Here is an 11,959-nt window from a genome sequence, read left to right on the forward strand (position 1 = left end):
ACACAGATTGTTTAGGTTTTATACTTTTATTTTACTTGTATTTAGTGAGTGAGTGAGTTTCCATATTGTTTGTGTTGGTCTGCTTGTTTTCCGTTCTCCTGATGACACTGCCACTTCACATTCAGCACCAATTCAATCAGTGACACTAGAGACACCGCTAATGCGCCCGCATCCATCGTGTCTAACAAGACCACCATAACAAAACTCCAGTGTATTCTACTCAAAGCACAATCACTCAGCAAACAGCCACAGAGATCTCATCTTCCTGAACAGCATCTTTCTCATAAAGACCAGGCTGAACCCCGCCTCCACACTAGACATCGCCATCCTGGAAGGTTTCGAGATAAGTCACTTGGACTGAACCAACAAACATAGAGGTGGAATAAAAATCATTTATAAGGACGCCATATACCACTTGACACCCCCAGATGACCAGACCCTGATAATGGAACATTTCAACTTCTAACTCAACATAGAAAGAAAAAGCACCGTCAGAGGTTCCCTTGTCTAGAGACCACCAGTTTCACACCCCAGCTTCTCCAAAGCCGTCCAGGACCTCATCGTCCCAATCACAATCAACTCGGTGTATTACATCTTCATAGGAGACCCCAACTTCCACCTCAACAACCCCAGCACCGCCAAGGCCACCAACCTCCTGTAGAGCATGAGCAACATCGGCCTCAAGCAACCGGTCACCGACTCTACCCACATAGCAGGACACAATCTCAACCCCATCTTTGCCTCCTGCAACAGAGTCAAGTACAAACATGCTAGACAACTTACCTGGTCTGATCACTACAATGTCCACTTCATCATCTCAGGACCCACCAATGTTGCTACTGTGTGCTTCAGATCCATGGGCAGAGACTGGAAAAATATATCAGAAGACCAGTGGACCAGCACTCTCTTCTCCCACCTCTCAGACTCTACACTCTACCCAGAGGAAGCGGTACAAAACTTCTCCCAGTGGATCAAAGAATGCATTGACACAATCACCCCCAACAAGACAGCCAAGTTCGAAGGACTAACCAAAATAGACAGTTGATTCACCGAGGAACTGTAACCTACCAAGTGCAACTGCTGACAACTAGAAAGGATGTGAAGCATCAGTAAAAAAATGGAAGACCTCACTGCCTTCAAGACAGCACTGAACTGTAACACCACCTCATGAAAGAAACCAAGAAGAAAGCTGTAGAAGACCGCATTGAAGCCAGCACAAATCACAGCAAAGAGTTCTTCAATCCCACTGCCACAGAGAACATCTCATCCTCCCAGGAACTGACTTCTTTCACAACAAGATCTTGGACATCTATAAAAACTTAAAATGCCAACCCTCTGTCGCTAACAGTATCAACCAGCTTACTCCCATGACAATGAACCCCAAACACCTGCTCATCCACTGGAACCTCTTTGCCTCATGTGACACTATCTCCAGTATAAACACTGTGCACTCAGGAATACCCATGAACCCCTGAACCTCGGAAGCAAGACAATTGGTAACGAGCTCAGAAAAGTCCTGAACTCCTCCATTGCCTTGGCTTAATTCTCTGAAGACTGAAACATGTTGAAGTGAATCCCCTCCTAAAAAGTCATTAACCGACCCAGTTGCACCAAAGAACTACCGGCCCAGCTCTCTGCTCACCAATTCCCGATTTCCATCCAGCCAAAGCACTGAGACTGCCCTGATCACAGCCATCTATGACCCCAGGGCCATCCTGGACCATGGAGAAATGGTAGCCCTCATCCTCCTGGACCTGACAGCCACACTTGACACCGTCTCTTATCACATCCTGTTCAACAGACTCCACCACATTGGATTCAAAAGAGACACCTTCAAATGGATCACCTCATTCCTCGCATGTAGAACCCCAGGGTTCCATCTTCCACAGTTCATTTAGAGCCCAGGAAGATCATCTGCCGAGTCCACCAAGGATAGTCCCTCAGCCCCACCCTCTTCAATATCTACATGAACACCCTGGCTGACACCGTCAGATTGCACTGACTCAACATTATCTCCTATGACACCAAGCTCATTCTCTCACTGTCTGAGGACCTCTTCACCACCAGAGTCCACTTCCACAGATGCATGAGAAACATTGCTGACTGGATGAAGGACAACTGCCTCAAGGAGAAGTCCTCGTCTTCCAGAACAACATCTTCCCATGAAAAAAATCATGGTGGCCCTTGGAACTCAGCCTACTCCAACAGACCCTGGACAGCAAGCAATCTATGAAGAAGCAGATCAATGTAGTCTCATTCGTCTGCTTCCACATCTCAGGTGGCTTCCAGTCAACACCAGAATGACGGCCAAACAGGCCTTCATCACCAACAGACTGGATTACAGAAACATACTCTATGTAGGTATCACTTCACCCCTCTGAGGAGACTCCAGACAATAAAAAACTCAGTGGCAAGACTCATCCTTGACCTCTCCAGGAGTCACATGACACTGCATACCCAGAAACCACAATGGCTTCTGATCCTGAAGGGATGCCAGTTCAAGATGCTGACCCTCACTTACGAGGCTCTGTACAACAAAGGGCAAGCATACATCAATAAATGTACATCAATAAATGCACCTCCTTCCACCAACCAACCAGACACCTTCGATCTGCTTCCCTCTCCCTAGCAGACATCCCACAGATCAGCCCAATAAACAGTAGAGGATGGTCCTTCTAGTACCTGGTAGCCAAGGCATGGAACAACTTTCCCAAGCTTCTAAGGACCACTGCATCGCTACTGAAATTCAGAAAAGAACTCAAGAGATGAATGTTCGAATGACAACCCACCACATAGCAGCCAACATCTCCAGCGCCTCGAGACCCTCATGGGTGTTTTGCCTGGCTCTATAAATATTTGATTGATCGATTGAAAGAGCCTATATGCATGATGCTCTCTAATATGATGCAGAGCAGAGAGCATACCTTAGAGTGGAAAAGGAAGTCACAGAGAGTGGTACAGGTGTGTGGCCGGAGATCAGGTAGTAGTTTTGCATATTTGTGCTGGTGGTTGGATAGTAGGACATTAATGCTTTTTTTCCAATTTAGACGGATGGCCTGAGTGTCATTAAAGTGCCTGGCAGGACAGCAGTTTTAATAGGGAGCATAGGCATTCCAAGATTCCTTCATTGTCATCATATAAATGGATCCCCCATCATCAGTCTATTCACGAATAGCTGATAACAGTAGTGGTGGATGCAGTGGTAGATGGAATGGTGGGGCCATACATCCATAAAATTAAATCTGGTCAACTGTGAACTAAGGGGATGTTTTTCAGCTCATGTTTCTCAGTGACGACATAGACAACTTAGAAAACACAAGATTTGATGAAAATATAAGTTTTCCGTTACATCACTAGACGGAAGAAACCAGTAGATTCTGTTTTTATTTTTTGCAACTTAGCACTATGACTTGCCATACATGTTTTTTTTTTAAAGTGCACAATCCTTTTTTTTACTTACAAGTGTATAACATCCAGATAATTGTTGACTATACATTATAACTTCTGCTTTTGTTTAGTTAACTTTTCGGACTAACAATAATTCCCTGGTTGACTGTTCAGTCTAATTTCTGACCTCTGTATTTCTACCTTCCTGATATTCCATCAACATCACTCAACTGTTGGCAACTTGGTTATAGGATGCATGATGACACTCATAACTACCGTCTTGGGTAGCAGTTTATGCTTTGTGTTGAAATTGAAGATTCCTTTGTCATAAGTAGGAGTCAGGTAGCCAGTTCATGTAGATTAACAGGTATAGGGTAGTTGAAGAGGTTACTGGCTACTTAATAGAAACCCCACCAGGAGCAGCATTCACTCTTCTCAGCTCACTCTCTCTAACTCCACACCTTCAGTCACTCACCCACATCTCATGACATCATATACTGGCTGAGCATGGCAGTGAAAAAGAGAAGCTGTGCGTAGAATGTGTTGCAATCATTGCAGGTTTTTACAACCAATACAGGTTATATAACACATCTCCTTCCCTTAAAACAAAGTAATAAAACACAAACAGAAATGTAATAGACTCTAGTTTCAATAATAAAAATACAAAGAGAGCCATAAGAGTCTTGCTTCGAAAAGCACTATAAATTATTCACACAGTGGTTTCATCCAAATCCATCTATATGAAACTAACAGCACATCATCTGTAGGTTACACAGTACCCATCCAAACAAAAAAACTAACATGTGCAATACAAGGAGATCAATATTTTGCCTCCCGTGACACACTTGTATTCCACATAACTTCTATAGAACTCACCAGGACTGGCACAGGACGAGGGACGTGTTCTACACCTACGTCTACTGCCACCCAGCCAGTTATAAGACTAGGGACATAAATCATGCAATCTATCCATAACGGACACTCTTGCAATAAGGACATAGGTATCATGTACTCTACTGAGCACTCTCGCAGGACATGGGATGAGCACTACACTCACCCTCTAAAGTGTTCTCTTGAAGGACCAGGTAGGGATGGAGACCATAGTGGCGAGCCTAGAAGGAGTCTGTGGTTACATCAGTCTGAATAGAGGCACCTACTCTTAGCTCCGTGGCCTCCAACAGTCCCTGGCTGACATCGCTGACAACATGAGGTAGAGGCATGAACAAATGCCCTGCTAAAGTATTAGCAGCAAGATGGCCATACAGCTGGGGGCAATAAGAACCATCTTGGAATCCATGGAGCTGAAGTAGGATTCCCATTTTATGCCTTGGGTGACTACCACTGGGCTGTCCAGCAGATCCTCCTCGGTACTGTGCTGCCTAATGTGTTGGCACATATGAATACTGCTGTAGGCGCTGGATACACATCTTCTGTCCCTGATGTCTGTGTGCCTCCCTGGCTGCCACACCTACCACACCGCCCTCACGGGAGACACTGTGGGGCAGATTTACAAGCCCCGTGCGCCACCGGTTCATCACGCTGCGTGACGCACTGGTGGAGCAGCCTGCTAAGGGATATTAACAAGCACATGTAAAGTCACCCTGCGTGACTTAACCTGTGCTTGTAAATATTGCCTCTGTTCACGCAATGCTTTGCGTCTTAGGGGCGGGACATTGGTGTTGCTGTAGGTGTTCCCACGCACCATGTGAGAAAGTGCCATCTTTCTTGCATTGGTATGCCCCAACTTTTTTCTGAACTGCTGATGTACTTAGACTGAGTGTGTCCTGGGTTCCTGCCAACCAGGTACCCAGGGCATGTGTTCCTTCCCTAAAACTATGCTGAAACAAAAGACCCAATTGGCATCTCTGGCCACCTGTCAGACCCTAGTAAATGGTACCCTAGGTACCCAGGGCATGGTGACCAGGGAAGACCCCCTGAGGGCTGCAGCACTTATTGTGCCACCCTCAGGGCCCCTGTACCCTGGCACCCACACACAGCCTCTGCAGGCTGAGTGCCTAAGTACAGAACTAAAACAAGAGTCGACATGGCACACATCTCTGTGTGCCATGCCCACAGAACCCATTGCCCTGGCATACTTCAGTCACCCCTCTAGCTGGGTGCCCTATGCCAGAGGTGAGAGCACGGGTGCATGAGCCCTATGTCCCTACAGTACCCTGGGGCATTCCTTGGCACTGTAAGTGCACTGATGCCATTAGGAGCATATGGTGCTGGGAGATTGTCATCACAAACTCTACAGCACCATAATGGCCACACTCAAGACTGGCAAGTTTGGTACCAAACTTCTCAGCACATTAAACCCGCACTGATGCCAGTGTGGGATTTAATGTACAATGCACCAGAGGGCATCTTAGAGATGCCCTCCAAAACACGAACCTACAATCCACGTCTGGGCTGAGTGGCTGCAGAGGCTGCCACACAGCAGACATGTTGCTGGACCCCTGGATGGAGAGCCCCCCGCTCTCCTGGGCCTGCAACAATGCACATCCTGGGCAAGGTACTATGTCTCCTCCCCCAGGATGGACAGGGTGAAGCTTCAAAGGCATGCTGCCTCTGAGAGCTTCTCCAGACCATTTGCTGTACCCAACAACTGGCCCCCACCAGTTCTGCCCCCACTCTGGCGGGAAGACTGGAAGGAAAATTAGGTCAGGAAGGGGGATGCGCCAACCTTTGCCAACTCCACCCCTCAGGTGGAGGAGGCGAGGTGAAGCACGACCCCGGGCTCCAGCCATCTTGTAGATGGGGAGCCCTGCCCAATCCCGGCTAGGCTCCTGCCCCCCTCCCACAGGAGAGAAACAGGCTAGGGTGTGTACTCACCCCAAGACAGGGACCCATTGGTCCCTGCCCTTGCCCTACCTGTAACGCCCCTAAATTTAGTACTTAGGGGCTCCCTGAACCTTTCTTCTTCAGACCCCGATATCAAAAAGAAGAAAGAAGATCAAGAAGAAGAAGACACGCCGTGCAGCTGCTAACAACAGGACAACAACAACTGACTTGGCCCCAGCCCTACCGACTGTTGATCCTGGAACCTGCTCCTGCCTAAACCCGGCGACCCCCACGGATAGCAACCTTAGGACACCCAGAGGACCTACCTGCCTTGACCCTCTTGAAGATTGGGACCCCCATCAGCAGAGGCTCTGCTGCAACAACCCACCTGGTGCCCACCAGGAAGCTCCGGACCAGCCCACTTTGCACCAGCCGAGCCCGGGCTGGGCCAACCCGAACCAAGACCACGAGGACGTCCCCACGGTGACTGGGACCCGAGGTCCAGTGCCCAAACACCCTCCTAGACGAACCAACCGACGCCTGCAGACTCAGAACCAGGGGCCACCCCAACCGCAACCAGCCGAGGGTAAGCTTTTCCGACACCCAAAGACACCCCTGCACCCGGCGCCCTACAGCCCCCTTCGGGGTACCTATCTATGCTTCAAGATCCCAACTTACCTCTCGAAGTGCTGGTCACCCCTGGAAAGTCTCCGTCCCTGAGGATGCAGCTTTGTTCCCTTTTCAGGATCCTCATTGGATAACATTGAGCGCCCGACGGACTCAAAAGCACCGTGCACCCAGCCGCCCGAGTGCTGCTGGCTGTGACCCCTTTGTCCATTCCTACTTCCCCTCTTGCCTGAGCAAGTGACCAGGAGCCCAGCTCCCACAGCCGCGTGGCCTGCTAGACAGCAGCCACCAACCGAAGGCCCCCTGTCCCTCATTGGATATCATTGGGCCTACCTACCTCTGCACCCGGTTGCCCCTGTGCCGCTGGGATTGAACTAACTGTACTTACCTGACCCTGGGGGACCCCTGAGTCTATGCCCAGAACCTAACTTCACCTACCAAGTACTCACCTGAAAACCGGTAATTCACTTACCTTCCATTGGATAACATCGACTCCTTTTGACTCGAAAATGTTCTTAGTCTGAAGTTTTGAAAACTGGAAATATTCACATAAAATCAGCCAAAGTACGAATTCCGAAGTACTCACCTGTGACCAGGGGAGAAGCCAGTACTGTATCTTTTCAGCCCAGTACTGAACCACAAAAATAATCCCTAGCAGGTTTAATAGTAATCTGTATTTTCTCCATAGGAACTCATTGTCTGCTTTTCTATGACATTTCTACTAAGTGTCTACTTTTGAAAACTGGAAATATTCTTTAAAAATCATACGAAATACGGAAACACAATTACCTATCTGTTTTGAGTTACGCCCCCAGTACTGGCCTTGGGAGACCAGGGCTGGGTTATAAAAGTAACGCGATCGTACTTTACCTGCAACCTGAATTTTCTCCCATTGAATAACATTGTCAGATTAACATTGAAAAGTTTCTAGGTGTGAACTTTTAAAACAGCTTTATATTCATGAAAATTCACCACAGTAACTAAAACGTTTTTGCTAACATACCCCCTGATTATCTCCCCTCTGACTCCCCCAGTTCGGCCCTGTCCAAACTTAATGATGCCTTGAGTACGGCGGTCAACCTTATTGCCCCCCTAAAACGCTGCAATCGGCGTTCTGACCGCAAGCAGGAACCTTGGTACTCGGACTTACTGCGTGCGGAGAAAAAGGCCTGCAGGAAGTTGGAGAAATCCTGGAGAATCTCGCGCAGCACGGTCGATAGAGACAGGTATACATCAGCAATGAGACTCTATCACAGAAACATCCGAGCTGCCCGTAAGTCCCACATTATCTTCCAACTCTCTGAGGCTGGCAACGACTCCAAACTGCTGTACCAGGTTCTCTGCACTTTCACCAAGCCCATTGCTTGCGACAGCCCTGAAGTACTGACCCAAAAACTGTGCGATGACACTGCTGGGTTTTTTTCCAATAAAATTGATGCCATTTATCGGAACATCTCCCTGTCAAGCCCTTCCGCAGACGAAAATGACTCCTCCTCCAGTCTCCAGCCTGGAACAGCCTGCGCTGCTCCAGCTAGGCTATCCTTCATCCCCGAGATAACCTTGGACCAAGACAACTCCCTGATTGGGACTATTAAATCTGGTAGCCCAGTGGATCCTGTACCTGCCCGTGTCATGCACCTTATAGGGAGTGTCCTCAGTCCCTCCATTCGGACGGTGATCAACCGCTCCCTCTCTGAGGGGTTGGTCCCCCGGGAGTGGAAGGAGGCCATGGTCAGGCCTATCAGGAAAAACACCGCCATCCCTTGGTCTGACATGACCAATCTGAGGCCAATCTCCCTTCTGCCGTTCATGGGCAAACTGACGGAGAAGCACGTCAATCACCATCTCTCCAGCTTCATTGAGCAGACCGGCAGTCTAGACCATTCTCAGTCCGGGTTCAGGCCTAGGCATAGCACCAAGACTGCTCTTCTCTCCGTCACGGATGCCATACGCCTGTCCCTGGACAGAGGGCTGTCAGTGGTGTTGGTGCTGTTGGACTTATCCGCAGCATTCGACACCATATCCCACGCCATTCTCCTCACCAGATTAAAGGAGATAGGCATTGACAGATCTGCCTTGGCGTGGTTCACCAGCTTTCTCTCAGAGCGTACTCAGAAGGTGAATATGGGCCCTTTTAGCTCCACTTCTGCCAGTATCATCAGAGGAGTCCCGCAGGGCTCCTGTCTCAGCCCCACGTTGTTTAACGTATACGTCTCCTCTTTGGCCAACATGACGAGGTCCTTCGGGTTTATGCCTATCTCCTACGCTGACGATACGCAGCTGCTGTTCACTTTTAAGACCTTTACCCCGGAGATAAGACAAGCTTTCTCCAACGGCATGACTGCGATCGCCAGCTGGATGGCCCAGAACTTTCTCCAGTGTAATGTGGGAAAGTCTGAGGTCATGCTATTCGGAGAGGCAAGAATCCTGTGGACCCCCGACTGGTGGCCCTCCAGCCTGGGTCAGGCCCCTCTCCCGAAACAGGTAGTAAAAAATCTGGGGGTTCGTTTAGACCATGACCTTACCCTTTTCCATCATGCCAGCATCACGGCAGGGTCCTGCTTCCACATCATTAGCCTCCTGCGGAAGGTGTTCCCCCTTCTACCTGATAACACACGGAAGACCCTGGTCCAGGCCCTCGTTCTGAGTCGCCTGGACTACTGCAATGGCCTATTCCTAGCAGCCAATGAAGGAGTGCTCAATAAACTGCAGGTGGTGCAGAACACCGCGGCACGGCTGGTAACTAATACCCCCCCCAGAACGCCGTCCCTCCCCCTCCTCAAGGCCCTTCACTGGCTTCCCATCCGGAAACGGGTGGAATTCAAGATCTGCTGTGTGATACACAAGAGTCTTCACAATCTGGGACCCCACTACTTGGCAGATAAATTTGTGTACCACCGTCCACCCCGCAATCTTAGGTCCAGTAACCAACTGTTACTTCAGGTTCCCAGACATTACAAGACCAGACAGGGAGGCCGCGCCCTCTCCATCATGGGCCCACGTCTATGGAACAACCTCCCCCTCTCCCTTAGAGAATGCTCGAGTCACTCAGCTTTCAGGAAATGCCTAAAGACAGTACTGTTCTAGGTGGAGCTTGCCCGACCTGTTTACCTCACAGCTCCGCGCGGAGATACACCTTCGGGTGTGATGCCGGCGCGTTATAAGCCCATAAATAAATAAATAACCTGGTTCCAGCTTAGCCCCCAGGACTGAATGACAGATCTAGCCCTGGAACTACCAAAGTAATCCATAAAGTAATCAACTGTGCTTATATGTAGAAAACCCATTGAGCTCAATGCTAGAGTGTGTTTTAGGATTGTGTTGCTTACTACCAATATTGTAATCATTGTGTGCACAAACTTTATTGCTCCCTTGCAAAGTAAGTGGTTATAAAAACAATTGGCCTGGAGTTCAGTCCTTGAGTGTGTGAAACCTTTTGCTGACTGAGTGGGTACAACAAATTGTTTACACTGTCCTCTGGTACAGTCTTACTGCTCGACCAAGCTACCACTTTGGAGAGTAAGGTGAGTTCTGACTTCAACCTCTGTTATACCCCTGGGGTTGGTGGACTCTATACACACTGTACTTCATTCTAGTCCAGTATATATAGAGCCACTTTCTCGCACACCACCCATGTCCACTGATGCATTTCCAGATTTACGAGAAATCGTAAAGCTGGAAATGCGTCAGTTTGCTACCGCACCCTAGGGGTGTCGTAGCCAAGCGAAACGAGGAGAAATGATTTTGTTTAGTTTTTTCCTCTTTCAATGCGTGCTGCATTTTACAGCACACATTGCAAGAGGAAAATGCCTGCAGTGAATTCTTTTGTGCAGGAAGGGGCCCCTTCCTGCACAAAAGCAATCTCCCCATAGCGCAGGCACCCTTGCACCATGGTGCCATTGGCACACATATTTTAAAACAAGGGGTAAAAAACGTTACCTCATATGCGCGTTGTATATGTACTATCTCCATGGGAGACTGTGTGTAAACTTCATAGCACAGCCACATTTGTAATAGCATTAGGAAGACTAAGAGTATTGAGATAATCATTTTGTGACTAATTTTACGTATGTCTAAAGTAGATGTGTAAAAAAGTTGATTGCACATGTATGTTTGTGGAATGTCATTGGCATAATATTTGCTTCCAACACCAAATAAAACCTCTGTATATTTGTTTTGTTTTGTGTGGGGGTAACAAATATAAACTTGGTTGATGTATTCTAAATAAATGTGCTGAAACCTTGCTACAGCACAAAAGATTAATTAGGGTAATCATTTTGGCAATTTGTTTACATAGACCTATTCTCCTATCATTACTTTTTCTGTTCACAACATCCCTCTAAAGCATGTTGCATAATGTATCAACACAGAAAAATCATATGTGAACACGTTGTACTGTGTATCAATTCCATCATGATTGCCATATGCACTGCTCAACAATGTATGTAGATATATGTAGATATACAATGTAAATCAACGGCCAACCTGACAGATATCTCTGTCCATAGGTAACACTGCTAGCAAAGACAAATGCATCTGCATAACATTATGCAAGCACACATGCAAAGCTCCCACACAGTTCATCATGATGTAGACCTGTTTGTAGCAAACATTTAATGTCACAAGGAATTTGAAATCTATAAATCTATAAAACTACCTACCCTTCAATAACTGACTAATCACACCTAACCTACTATATATGATCCTATATACTATCTAAAACTACTCAAACTTAACCTTTCTTACTCTACACATAAACTATGCATCAATAGCAACAAACTATACATAGAATCCTAAACAATCATTTATTTATTTTTTAAATGGATATTCTTTTGATATATTTTTTATACACATATAAAACACACCAATCTCCCTCCCCCCCCAAAAAAAGGTACCCCTACCCAATGGTATGCAGACAGAATATCAAGTTGGAAATGTCGGCTTACCAAATATTGAGTTTTAAATAATGTGACACACAAATATCCACAAAATTGCAAAAAACACAGTTGATGGACAGAATGTAGAACAATGTCATACATTCACCCCAGTGCAAGGATCTGGGCCTAAATCCCTCGTTTTTTTGCACTCCACACCACCCTGGGTTAGACACTGGCTATATGCATATCAGCTCTGACCCTGTGCCTCATGGGAACAGTCCAGT

This window comes from Lissotriton helveticus, chromosome 4_1 (genome assembly GCF_964261635.1).
Source record: "Lissotriton helveticus chromosome 4_1, aLisHel1.1, whole genome shotgun sequence".
NCBI classification, from domain to species: Eukaryota; Metazoa; Chordata; class Amphibia; order Caudata; family Salamandridae; genus Lissotriton; species Lissotriton helveticus.